General features: G+C 36.8%; 1 long non-coding RNA gene across 4 annotated transcripts; it reads right to left on the bottom strand.

Moving 5' to 3' along the window:
* Positions 1–895: 895 nt before the first annotated feature.
* On the bottom strand, positions 896–14,512 carry LOC138348605 (uncharacterized). Of its 4 annotated transcripts, none has more exons than XR_011221378.1 (4): positions 11,365–14,512; positions 11,185–11,243; positions 4,117–4,187; positions 896–1,562 (listed from the first exon to the last, which is right to left on the bottom strand). It is a non-coding gene; the product is annotated as an uncharacterized lncRNA (long non-coding RNA). The 4 variants fall into 4 exon arrangements; XR_011221379.1 differs by having other exon boundaries at positions 11,181–11,243; XR_011221380.1 differs by lacking the exon at positions 896–1,562 and adding an exon at positions 6,885–7,117 and having other exon boundaries at positions 3,951–4,187; positions 12,709–14,512.
* Between the last annotated feature and the right edge of the window lie 223 nt (positions 14,513–14,735).

Here is a 14,735-nt window from a genome sequence, read left to right on the forward strand (position 1 = left end):
CTTTAAACCAACCAACGGGAGATCTACATCTACGCCCATACAAAGCTTCATAAGGGGCCATCTATATGCTGGAATGTGATACGCTCAAACTTCCTTCTCAAATAAGAAGTAAATCGGTCGTATCAAGTAAAGAACCCAACTAATGAGGTTGGGATCGTTCCCACAAGGAAAATAGTTCAGACTTAACTTTATTATATTATTACTATTATTTAGTCAATTATTTCCCTAGAAAACAAAAGACAATAAAGGGGGGGTTTTATTTCTAAATTAATGAAAATAATTAACTAGATCAAAGTAAACAACTAACAGATTAAAATCTTGGAGCTTAATCAATTAATAAAAGTAACTAGGGCTTAAGTGTTCCCCACAGGTTCCTAACTTGATGATTCTAACTATAAAAATTCTTTCCTAGTATCTTGCAAGTAAAGTGATAAGTTATGTATATCGAAATCCTTGGTCCGGCATCTAGAAAATTTCACTCCGCAACTTGGTTCGGCTGTGTGTGTTGCTATACCAACCCTTACCTTTACCTCATATTAAGCATTGTATTAGATATTATACTTAGTTATTACCTCGTACCAATCAACACTAGCCTGTTAGATAGTGTACACTAAATCTATGTTGATAATTTTTTTCCTATTCTCTACCTCCTTGGTCCGGCAAGTAGCATTAAGACAAGTTCTAACGTTGAACATCCTTTAAAAAGACTTCTAAACGAAAGAATTATCAATACATGCAAGACACTACTCTTGAATTGCTATTTTAGTTAGATTTTACCTCATTATTCGCCCATGGTTCCCACAACCCTAGCTATGGAGTTTATTTATCCATGGTCATAATCACACTATTCATATATTTAATAAAAGAATTCATGCACTTCTTTAATGAGAAAGAATAAAATCCATAAATTCACTTGATTAATCAACAAAAGCACCAACAATCCATTCCAGAAAAAGTGTATCAATTACTGAAATTAATCCGTCAATACTTGAATAAGAGAACTAAAGATTATCAAAAAGTCCAACTCTCCAAAAGTCTAACTATCAAAAAGTCTAACCCCAAAAACGAGGTTTTCTAACTATTTATAAAAAAACAAAAACATAATAAAAGAAGGATCCTAATTACTAAAAATCTGTCAAAATGGGTCTGGGTCGACAGACCTCATGACGGACCGTCGTGGTCACGACGGGCCGTCATGGCCTCCGTCGTCACATACTTCACAAATCCTTCTGCTGCTTTCTTCATTACCCTCAACGAACAGGTATGACGGACCGTTCCAAGCACGACGGTCCGTCGAGGCTTCCGTTCCATAATACTTTAACTTTTTGGAATTTGGGTACTGGACTACTTTCTGATCATTACGACGAACTAGCCGGACGGAACGTAGTAGCTATGACGGTCCGTCGTGGACTTCAGTAATCCCACACTAGCTCAGACTTCCCCATCTTCCTTCAGCAGCTTCACTACGATGCCACCTACGGACCGTCACAAGCTCGATGGACCGTCGGTCTCTTCTGCATTTCTCGCTCAAAAACTTCCGCGTTCATCTTTGAAAAGATTTCCTACAAATAAGGAGAAACTTACATAAAAATCAATACAAAAAGGCTTTTGGACACACACTAAACATAAGAAAAAAGCATTTAAAATACCAGCAAACCACGGTACATCAGAATGGTAGCTATTGTTGTAGGAGAACTCAATAAGAGCAAGGTGATCATCCCAACTACCCTTAAAATCAAATCACATAAGCTCTTCAAATTTCCTCTAGGGTCTGAATGGTATGATCTGCCTGTCCATTCGTTTGCAAATGAAATGTTGTGCGAAGGTTAATTTGAGTACCAAGACCCTTATGAAATGACTTCCAGAAATGATAGGTAAACTGAGGACCTCTATTTGAGATGATAGACAAAGGAACCCCATGCAACCTCACAATTCCATTAATGTAAATATTGGCATAGTCTTCTGCTGAATCTGTACTCTTGACTGCCAAAATGCCAGAAGGTTTAGTCATCCTATCAACTATTACCTAAATGAAGTCATGCTGCCTCGAGTTCGCGGTAACCCTGGGATGATATCCATATTTATCACATCCCACTTCCATGTAGGGATGTCAATCTCTTGAATCATACCCCCTTGTTTCTGATTTTCTACCTTGACCTGCTGGCAGTTTGGGTACTTACTCACAAAATTTGCTATATACCTCTTCATGCCATTCCACCAATAGAGTTAACGCAGATCACGGTACATCTTAGTGGCACCTGGATTAATAGAATACCTGGTGTTACGGGCTTCTCTAAGAATATGTTGTCTCAACTCTCCCACATCAGGAATACACAATCTACCCTGGTAGCGAAGTACACCATCTCCCCCTTGGGAGAAAACCTCCACTCTATGATTGTGGACTGCACCCTTATGTTCAAGAAAGATTGGATCATTGTCTTTCTTTTCCTTAACCTCCACTACAAAAGAAGATTCTGCCTTATTCTAAACTATTACACCATTGTGTGATATGCTCATAAGGCGATCTCCTGTGTGAGCAATCCTGTGAACATACTTCATTAGCTCTTTCTTTTCTTCCTCAACATGGTCTATAGACCCATTGATAATCTACTAAGGGCATATGCTAGTACATTCGGCTTACTAGGATGATAATGCACACTCATATTATATTCCTTATGGAACTCAAGACATCTCCTCTGGCGAAGATTCAACTCTTTCTGGGTGAACACATACTGAAGGTTCTTATGGTCAGTGAATACATCTACATGAACACCATACAAGTAGTGTCTCCATATCTTGAGTGCAAACACCACTACTATGAGCTCGAGATCATGAATTGGATAATTCTTCTCATGCACCTTAAGCTGTCTCGAAGCATAAGCTAAAGCCTTATCTCGCTGCATCAAAACACAACCTAGGCACACTCTGAATGCATAACAATAGATCACATAACCATCTGAACCCTCTGGAGAGTCAAGACAAGAGTTGTAGTCAATCTAGCATTCAATTTTGCAAAGCTTTTCTCACAATCATCTATACATTGAAACTTGACCATCTTTTGCGTTAACCTAGTCAATGGTGAGGCTATAGATGAGATTCCTTCAACGAACCTTCTATAATAACCCGCTAGACCTAAGAAACTTCTGATATCTGTAGAAGTAAAGGTAGGTACGGGCCATTGTTTCACTGCTGTGAATCCACTCGGATTGCTTCGCTAGATACAATGTGACCAAGGAAAGCAACGGATTGTAACCAAAACTCACATTTGCTAAACTTATCGAAAAACTGACGATCCTTGAGAGTCTGTAGAACAATTCTCAAATGACTCGTATGTTGTTCCTCATTGTTAGAGTAAATGAGGATATCATCAACAAAGACGATAACGAACAAGTCCTAGTACTCTTTGAACACTCTGGTCATCAAATCCATTAAAGCTGCAAGAGAATTGGTTAGTCCAAATGACATAACTATAAATTCATAATGACCATACCGAGTCTTGAAGGTTGTTTTTGGAATGTCACTATCTCTGACTCTAAGCTAATGATAACCTAATCTGAGGTCTATCTTTAAGAAATGGCTAGCACCCTAAAGTTGGTCAAACAAGTCACCAATCCTGGGGATGGGACACTTATTCTTGATTGTGACCTTGTTCAACTATATATAGTGATGCACATTCTGATAAGACGATCTTTTTTCTTTACGAACAACACTGATGCACTCCATGGAGAAATACTAGGTCTGACGAAAACTGTCACACCCAGAGTCTAGACCCCAAACGAGACCGGCGTCGTTGACCTCTCAGAGGTCGCATACAAGCCTACATGGGTCATACTTCATCTAGGTTAATTTTAGCTAAAGTTTGAACTTTTTTTTTCTTATTTCATGCGAAACATATTATACTTAACATCATACGCATTCACAAATAAACCATCTAATAAAGAGATATCAAATGAAAGAATCGGTTCATAATTTTACTAAACGTATTTTTGCCAAAATGGCACCAATAAAAAGTCTGAAAAAGTTGAAATAAACGCTAGTGGAACATGCTCCGCTAGCTATAGCCTACAACTAAGCTAGATAATAACGGTACAGATCCTCGAAAGAATGAGGGCCTACCAAGTCCGGATGAAAGCTCCACGTTTGGATAGCTGCAACGTCAACCTATAAGCTCTAGCGTCCACCTGTGCCTGCACGTAAAATTATAGAATTGTATGGGATTAGTACACACTTGTACTAAGTATGAGTATATGCAAGCACACAACACGGACATGTATGAGTAAGAAAATCTCTTTCCTAACAACATGATTATGGAAAGTTAAATCAGTGAACTTGCCAAATTTGGATTAGGAAACGTAGTAAGCTTTCTAAATTTGTATTAGGAAATTCATGCAATGAGAGTAACATGCATCATCATACGTATCATATTGCACACAGTACATAACATCTTACACATAGCACATAACATATTGCGTATAGCATATAACATATTTCATAAAAAACATAACATCTTTCATATCATTATTTCATATTCCATGAGACCTTGTAATCATGGACTTAACATTAAGACTTCCCAACAATGAGGGCTCAACATATGAGACCACAACTAGGGAGCCCTGATTAGCAAACACAGAGTCTGCTTCATTCATTCGTACGTACTTCATTTCATTCATTCATAAACTAGTGTAAAGACCAGTTATACCTAGGATGTATAATTCTTTCATCGGGTTCGCCGTGCCATGATAAAGAATTAACTAGTTTCATTACTTAAGTGTAGCTCACCTCTTGATTATCCTATCGTAACACCTTTTGTATCATTCATTTCATTATGTGAATCATTTGAGGATGGCTTCATTCATTCATGGGGAACTTTAACTTTAACCGACATAGATCATGTGAGCATCATGAAATCCTGTATCTCCCCCACACCAAAAAAGGTTGAATCACTGTCCAAAATATGCTAGCATACATGGGAAATGAACCCCGACATATCCCTATATTGACAGTATAGGTTCGAAGACTAGGATATATAAGAAAACCCATACCCGGCATGCCGGACAGTCTTATCTCTTGAGAGTTACGTGAACATCCGCCCTTTCAAAAAGAAGGCATCACTGATCATAGCTAGTCTATCAGTGCTCAATATAAACTTCCATAACATTTAACTCATACATCATGGAAGTTGGCTTCTAGTATGAAGAGATCATAGCTCAATAGACGATTTCTCATATCATCATTAGTATTAAGTGTGTTAGTCTCAATACTTTCATTAGAGTGTTCATAAAGACTGGTGTCTTGATTAACTTTACACTCTCACAGGTGAGTACGTTTTGGTAACAATTTGCTTAGGATCATTTAAGATTGCTCTCATCTTTTACATTAGCCTCATATCATGTTGTCACCACAATAATTAGCATTAGCACAATTTGTCTTCATTATTACTCACCCCTTTTTACGTAGATGTTCATTTCATCATATGCCAGTTCACTTGACCATTTAGTGTGTTTTGCACTCTTATTTAACCCTTATAGGGTTTCATCATTTAATTGTTCATATAATCATTTCATTACATGCATCTTAGGTTCACTTACTTCTAACGTATGCTAGACTTATGAGTCTATACATACAAGCTATTAGGCTTCATTCATAGTTCGTTTAAATGATTAATATCTTCCTAAGATTATGTGGTACAAGACCTATGCATCTCGTATGTATGCCAAGATCTCGATTCCGATCTATGTAGGCAGCATTGTGTTGAACATTTATTCAGGTATGACTTATGTATCAATATAGAAATTTGGGCAAAGGAACTCGGTATCGAATCCCTTGGACAACACTTACATTTTTCTATTTATTTATTTTCGGTCACACAACATTGGGCTCGAGATCAAGCCCCAACATTGTCATATTTTTCTTCTTTATTTTATCTTTTTCTTTTATCCGTTTGGGGACCGAGAGGTTGTGGGATTGATCCCCCACAACATCATTATTTTATTTTCGTTTGATCTTGACTTTTTTGAGTTGATTGTGAGGTTGTGGGATTGAACCCCCACATCCTCACTTTATTTTTCTTTTAATCCTACTTTTCCGCCTAGAGGTCGTGGGTTCGATTCCCACGCCTCACGCTTATTTTCTTTTCATTTTTCCTTAAGCTTGACGTGCGGTTGTGGGTTCGAATCCCACTCCTCTCATTTCTTATTTTCATACATTATTCTCCAGCCAGGAGCACGGTTCAATTCCCCGCTACCACATTTTTTTCACTTCTTTATTTTAACAATTTTTAATGTGGTGAGGTCACGGGTTCGACCTTTACTGCCTCGCTTGTTTTTCTTCACTCTTAATGACATTTTAAACAACTTGGCTGAAATTAATCAACAATGTGTTGGAAATTTGAGTTATATTTACATCTTCTTTTCCATTACATTACACTTCAGTTCTTAGGGGAATTTCATTGTGCATTTAGAACGTTTAGGTGAATTTTCATGGATTCGTTTAGCCAAGATATTATCACTCAAATCAGCCACATTTCATGTCATATGAACATCACGATTTACACAAAATTGTGTACATGAAAAAAAAGAACTAACATGCCATTTAATTTCACAAACCATGACCAATAGCCACGACAACACACCCAAACGCACATAGTTATATTTTCGGAAAACATCAACATAAGTAACATAATTCCAAACATACATATAAACACATAAGCATCACGAAAACACGTTTTATCCCTAGTTTTCTACTAGCAAACATAACCAAACTATGATTCAATGGGAGCTTGTGACAGGGACATGCAACGGGGAACAACCCTAGTTTTCGGAATGAATATACAGAACCTTAAGGGGTCTCTTGGGAAAGGGACCAAGAGACAAGAGAACCTATACCTTTTTGACGTTCAAACCTTGACTTGTTACCCAAAAAAATCCTCCAAACACACGTCCAGCACCGAAAGTTCAACACCAAAGTCGACGAACAACCTTCTCTTTGCCTACGTGATTGATTACGTTGTTTGTTTTTATCTTTCGTGGTGAGTTCTTCAAGTGTGAAGAATTGGTTTATATTTCTGTTCTTGAAGTTACTTTGGCAGAGAGAACGTGAAAGAGAAGAGAGATTGAACCTGTGTTGAGCGATAGACATGAGAGGAGAGAGTTATCTTAGGTTTAGGAGTCTATTTTAGGACTTAATCAAATAAGGTTTACTTAAATATTAAAAATATGATTTCCCTTTAATTTTAAATCAGCCAATAAATAATAAATATTAATTAATTACCTTAATTTACTAAATTAAATAAAAAACAATTTAAATCATGGCTTCCACCAAGGTTCGAACCCCGGTGGAGCAAGACTTCACTCTAAGAGCCAATTTTTGGTCCCTCTCTCCCCAAAATGACTCTCCACGTTATTAATTAAATAATCAATTATAGATTTAGGGTAATTATGATACTACCATTATCTTGGAAAAAGACCATTTTACCCCAAGACCTTCCAAACCTAAGATTTTTCCTTTTTAAGTCAGGTAAAGACTCATTCAAGTAAATCTTTGTATTCAAGAGCCCTACATGATTGGACCCGACCTTTTCTAGCTCAATTAACTCCCCAAGTTAGTTGGCTAGGCTTTAGAAAGGGTTCAGAGATATGGTTCTACGCGCATCAACCTGTGTGAACCCGGTCTAATCGTAGGCATTCTGGACACATTAAGCATTACTTAGCATATCCTTTTTTAGGGTTGTTACAAAACCCTTATCTAGAAGGTCTTTCAACTGCTCTTTCAATTCCTTAAGCTCTTCTAGAGTCGTTCTGTATGGAGGAATAGAAATAGGTTGGGTATCTGGAAGGAGATCAATTCCAAAATCAATTTCCCTTTCGGTAGGGACTCTGGGAAGATCTTCTAGAAGTACTTCTGCAACTCACATACTACTAGAACAGACCCAAAAGTTGGGGTTTTAAAGCTAGAATCCTTAACTCGAACTAGATGACAGAGATAATCTTTTGAGATCATCTTTCTGCCATAAGGTAAGAAATGAATCGACCATAGGCGCTTAGATACAACACTTCAATTCTAAGATTGGTTCGTCGAGAAACTGAAAATAAACAATCCTAGTTCTACAATTGACTGAGGCATAAGAGGAATGTAACCAATCCATTCCTAGAATGACACCGAAGTCTACTATTTCTAACTCTACAAGATTTGCTGAGGTTACTTTCTGAGAGACTGCTATAGGCAATTTCTGTATACCTGTCTAGGTATAATTAGGTCACCGACTCGAGTAGACACTGAGAAAGGTTCTGAGAGAGTTTATTGACAAACACTGAATTGGAATTTTACGTATAGACTTAGAAAAGAAAGAGTAGCCCGTGGATCTAACAATATATAAGCATCGAGGTCAAAGACTCGCAATGTACCAGTAACTACATTAAGAGAACCTTCCTAATCCTGGCGAGCCTGAAGAGCATACAACATGTTATGACGCTGACCGCCACCTATACCAAATGAGTTAACTTGATGAGTCGAGCGACTTGCTGGTGTTTATGAAGTTGTTTAATGAGTTCTACCATTTCCACCTCTTTGACCCATTCTAGAAGGACAATCCCTCAACTTGTGACCTGATTGAATTTATCCAAAACATTCTTCTTTTTCTGCGAGACACTCGCCCGGGTGATTCTTATTACACTTAGGGAAAGTGGGGTGAGTCTTGGTTCCTGCAACACTTCTCTGAGACTAAGGGCATGGTGCTCTACCCTTCAGGTCATACCTATTCTTGGAGGATGGAACACTAGCTGACGAAGGAGCTGGAGCTGAAAACTTTTGCTGACTCTGCGAGCGACTTCCACCACCTGATTTCTATTGGGAATAGTCATAGTTCCCAGTCCTAGCCTTTTTACTCTCCTTAGCTTATTCCCTAAGCTTATCACCCTCAACCTGCTGAGTATGTTCATATCTCCTAGTAACATAGCATTTCGACACTCAGTTTTCACCAAATCTGACACTCCATACAAGAACTTATTCATGTGAGCCCTGGAGTCAGCAACCATGTGAGGAGCATACCTGGAGAGTGTGTTAAATTTCAGGCCATACTCTTGGATTGTCAAGTTACCCTGCCTCAATTTCATGAATTCTTGAGCCTTTCCTCTCTCAACTCTATTGGGAAAACTTGTCGAGAAAAGTCTCACTAAGCAATCCCAAGTGATATGAGCCACATTTGCACCCCTATTGTGTTTCCACTGAATGTACCCAATATGAGCAACATCCTTCAACTTGTATGATGCCAACTCAACTCGATCATTCCAAGTGACTCGCATTACCTCAAAGTTTTTCTTGATCTCATCCAAGAAATTCTGACGATCTTCATTAGTTTGAGATCCTAAGAACTCAGACGCATTCATCATAACAAAGTCATCAACCCTTGATGATACTGATCCACTATTTTCATTCACATGAGCATGAACCTGATTTTTCTGGTTAGCCATACTCTGAGCCAGCATCTATATGGCAATCCTCAATTCAACATTGGAGACTTCTTGATCTGGGACTAGAGGAGTTGCGTTTGCATTCTTGGCATTTGCATTCCTAGCGTTAACTCTTGGAGAAGACATGATCTGAAACGTAGAATCTCAAGTAAGAGTGGAACTATATCATTCCTTACGCACGATAAGAGTAACAGCAAAATGAAGTTTTCCTAAAACACTTCATAGCCTCCCTCTCATTAAATTGGTGCACTACACCCCCATGAAAGGGACTCTACTTAGTGCGGCTTTTCAAAAATCCTAGGACACTTGAACCTAGTGCTCTGATACCAAGTTTTGTCATGCCCCGAGCTACCGTCGAGACGCGAACGCGGAACCTAGGACCACAAGTGATCCTAAGCTAAACCTGCTGGCATTACCATGAGCATACTAAAGATAATAAACTAACTGTGGAATCTAAATCATAGTTTAAACTGAAAAGATGGGGAATACCTATATGTTATATCTGAGATAAATGAAGTACTGATGAGTGTAATACAAATAAGATATTAACTCATCACTAAGTTGAAATCCTTTATTGGACTAGAAATATAGAGACAAGCCCCAACAAAGTGTAGAAAAAACTGAAACTAAATGATTAAAAGAGTAAAATGAACTCATAACTATTGTCCTCGAAGAATGAGCACTCACCACTGAATGTACTGAAACGGAGATCGAAAATCTATCTAAGCGCGATCTGGATGCTGAGAACCTGGACCTACATCACGAGAATATGTAGTACACGTATAAGTGGTTCTTTTCAGGGAGTGGGTAAGTGAATTCTCGATTGACGAACATAGGCTACGGACCGTAGGTCTGTCCGTCGTTCCACACTTAGTCAAATTTTTCTGGACTGAGTTTTTTTGGGGGTTTCTGACTCAATCAATGAATGTGCAAAACTGGCCATGGTTCAGGCTACAATCCGTCGATTGCAGATGCAGTTTTTTTGAAAAGATGAGTTTTTGGTCTGTTTGGATATGGGGTGTTACAGTAGTACTCGTAGTATACAATGCAGTTAGTATGTTTAAGTTATGATGTCTCCGAATCTACCAAATCTAATCAAATATATTATCTCAATAATAATCTTGAACAACAACATCTGTAAAGTTGTTATTGAAAACTAGGTTAGAAACGACCCAAAAATCGATCCCCAAGGCCAAAGGTAAAATAATAGAAAATGATATAACCCAAATATTTTGAAACTCAAAAATGACATTGTAACGAAAAAAAATTAGCATTATGCTCAAAACTCTAATTTACTTACACAAAGTCATGAGAAAAGCCCTAACACTCGGGTCTGGAACCCCCGCTCGAATATGAAAAGTAGATTTAAAGATAGCTTACTCATGCTTAGGAAAGTTCAAATATGAAATTTCATCAAAAACAAAGTTAAAATCGACGTACCTTGAAATCCTCAACTTATCAAACTTTAACTTTACCCAAAAAAATACTCAAATTCTCAAGTTTATACGCGGTTAATATGATAAAACTAATTGATGAATCAACAATTTATGCCAAGATCAATTTACCTTTAAACATAAGGATCTTAAATATACACTTTTCCATAAAAAAAAGTCTAAATCAATGAACTCCAATTTCCCCCCAAGAAATACACCAATAAGGAAAGAAAACCATATGCAGAAATAATGAGATAATGCCAAAATGAAGATTGCTTACCAACCTCCATATTATATCAAGAAGAACGTCACAAGAATCACTCTATTCCAAGCTCTAGAACTCCTAATGTGTCAAAATACCAAATGAACATAGTGTGAAATTTTAAATAACAGAACATCAATATTTACACCATAAAGAAATGACATAATTCCATTTTCTAAAAGTATTAAATAATCACACGGACCTGCTCGATAATTCAGAATTCAAGTCCGTGCTCGTTTACCTAGTCAAATATCATTTATGCTCTATAAATAATTCTTTCATGCATCATGATAAAAGTCTAATCCCGACTTAGTAAAAATGCACCAAACACTGCTGATCAATACTATAATTCATGCAACTATGACCTTTGTCATTCTTTAAATGCATATAGACTCTAAATCCTATAATTTTTAATGTTGGATCGGTATTTAAAATATTTTCTTTCTTTGGGAAGATCTTTCGATGTGAACTAAGATCATAAGGTATTCCTTGAGTATTAAGATTTTGTGGCCTAATACAACTAAAATTAAAGGTCGTGAAGTCTTTGTTCCAACAGCTTCGACCATCTAAGTTATATTCTAAAAGCTATGCTCATTTTATTAAGCACCACAGGTTTTGTGTGGTCCGCCGCGTGAAGTACAAATCAGTCACTCGGCCACATCAGCAAATTAATGTAACTCAAAAAGCCTCACAATGTAGGCTCAAGCTGCACCATCGCACACATGCTCTGAAATTGTTTAAGTCTTCTCTTTCTTTCATATTTTATAAGGGGTGTTTTAGTCCTTTCCTCAAACCATAACCCTAATCCATGACTATCAAGTTCCTCCGAAAGTAATATTCTAGGAGATTTTATAAGTTACAAAAAATACTTCTCCTCCTCTTCCACAACACTTCAAGAAGCAATATCTAAGGTTAATTCTCAAGGCCCCATTCTTTAGTTCTTCATCAAAAGGTGTGTTTAAACACTCCTAACTTCAAACTACTTATATATGATTCATATTATATTTTATTATTCCTTTTTTCTATATAATAAAAAAGGTAAGGGTTGAAAGATGATTTCATGAAAATTGATTACAAATGCTCCTATGTTGTTAATTATGACAAATTACTTTAATATGATTTCAAAATTAGATTGTTGGTTTTGAATTATTGAATTTCCTCATATGATTTGAAAAGGGTTTTGCCTATAATAAAGGATTTGAGAATTTTTTTAGTCTTTCAAAAGCTTTGGTTTAAATAATGAACAAAGGCTAATTTTCTATCGCGGTTAAATGTTAATGATTTTACATTTTATATGTAATTTTATAACTTGGAAAGACTTGGATGTTGGCATTGAATGGAAATTTTAACATAAATTAGTCTCTGATTTTCAAAGGACGGGTTAAGAGTTTTAAATGGCTAACTATGAAAATGACATGGTTCAAATGGCTTGCAAGTCTTGGTATGACGATATGAATGGGAATATGCCTTATTCGGATAACTCTTAATAAACAGAAACTTGTAAAAGTTTTAATTGGAGGCTTAAAGAGAGTTTTGTAGTTATCACCGAGAAGGTGTAAACTCCTTGTGACTCCAGGGGCGGCTCTAGGAAGGCCTAAGGGGTATCCTGGGACACAACTTTGTCGGAAAATTTTGTTATATATAGTGAAAACATTTTGAGGTTGTTCTCAAGGGAAAGGCTTCGACATTGTGTTTTAGAGCACACGAGATCGAGCTAAAGGTAGACTACGAATTCCATTCTCTTAGATTGAGGTTTAATGTGTAATTACATGTTGATTAGATGGAATTGAGGGCGTGTACCTAGTCTTTCTTATTTACTTTTATTGATATCATGTTTTAGGACTTGAGTAGCTCTATTTTAGGTGTAGTACCACACTAGTCGGGGATTATGTGTTTCGTTCTTTTTTAGTGAAGTTGACTTGGATGTTGTTATTATGGTATAATTGAGTATGTTTGGCCTTATTCTAGGACTAGACTAGTTTTTGCCTTAGACGAGCGATACATGCAATATTTAGGACTTATACTTCTCCAACATCGTTTTAGACCGTTTAACTCATAATAAACTGAAGTTGCGACTTAAGTCTAATAGAATGAGCCTTATTTTAAGCGTTGATTCAGTTTTTCAAATTTCTATTCATTCTTCCTATTTTTACGGCCCATTGCGATAGTAGAGGTTTTATGATTTGTTGGGTGACTCAAGATTGGAGTCATGCACGACGAGAGCCTTTTATCATTTCCCTGGGTTAAATGTTGTTCCACTGTAGTTTGGGTTATAGATGATACATGATACTTCGATGTTCTTATTGGTTCCCACATCTTTACACTTGCTAACTAAGCTAGTGCTCTTGGGAGCATACTATTTTCTAGGCGATGGTCTTATTGGTACACTTAGTTTAGTATTGTAAGCTAGGTCAGAGCCCTTGTGATTTTATTATCTCGTTGGGTGATGTGCTTATTGGTGCCTCCAAGTTACTCTTCATTAATGGGTTGATGCTCGTGGGAGTGTATTTTCTGGTTAGCCAGCCCTAGGGTTTACTTTTTCTAGTTAGGCTAGTGCCCCTACAGTAACCCATTATTGTGTGCTTGTAGTTTGAGGTGGTTACTTGGGGATTGATGTCCGGATTGCATTTAATGGATCTAGATTCACTTTAATTCACTCATGTAGTTTAGTTGTATTTAGTCTTTATTTCTTGTGCCCTTGTGTATTTTTCTTTAAATATCACTTTGACCTTTATTGGTGTCTAGATTCTATCTTTTCATGTTTTTCTACCATCCTTGCTCAATTAAACTATGATGCCTGCTGGTACTTTTACTTTGGTACTTATACTACACTATGCATGTATTTCGTACCTGCAACAATTTTTGGATCGGAGATTAAAGTGAGCACTTCGTGTCTGGACTTGCCTTTATATTTAATATTTTTGAAAATTTTCCATTCTTTTGGAAAAGAAAATATAGTATTTTTCTATTTTTAAATCTATATATAATTATACTTTCTAAAATTGGTAATTCTAATGCACTTCAGCCTCAAAAGAAATGGTCTCTTCACTAACTTTAAATTTCCGACACGAAGTTCAAATTTCCTCTTTTATTTGTTAATCTCTAGCTAGTTATTAACCCATAGGACAAAGATTTCTTTATAATCAAGAAAGTTGCCATGAAACTGTTTCATTTCATAAAAGTTCATTCTTATTCTTACGAAGCAAATTGATATGTGGTAAATAAGGACTAAAAATGAATTTTGGGAAGTTAAAATTACCTGTTGTTGGGGACAAGTAGTGTTGCAACGTCTTGCCCCTGTAGCAGCGCTGGAGTGGCGCCGGGGTCGATCAAGGGCATGGGTGTGCGCTTGTTAGGGAGGTAGGGTTTGAGATAAAAGGGAAATTAATCATCATTTCTTTTCTAAAACAAGTGATAATTTATAGACCACGCGATGTCGATATCTTTCAATATAATTATCTACATTTACAAATATTTAAAAAATACCGATATCATGAAGTCGATTAAATTTAAATAAAACAATAATTTAAATATACTAGCCTCTTGAGGTCGGTGTTAATTAATTTATTTTAA

The sequence above is a fragment of the Solanum lycopersicum genome, chromosome 5, assembly GCF_036512215.1.
Source record: "Solanum lycopersicum chromosome 5, SLM_r2.1".
NCBI classification, from domain to species: domain Eukaryota; kingdom Viridiplantae; phylum Streptophyta; class Magnoliopsida; order Solanales; family Solanaceae; genus Solanum; species Solanum lycopersicum.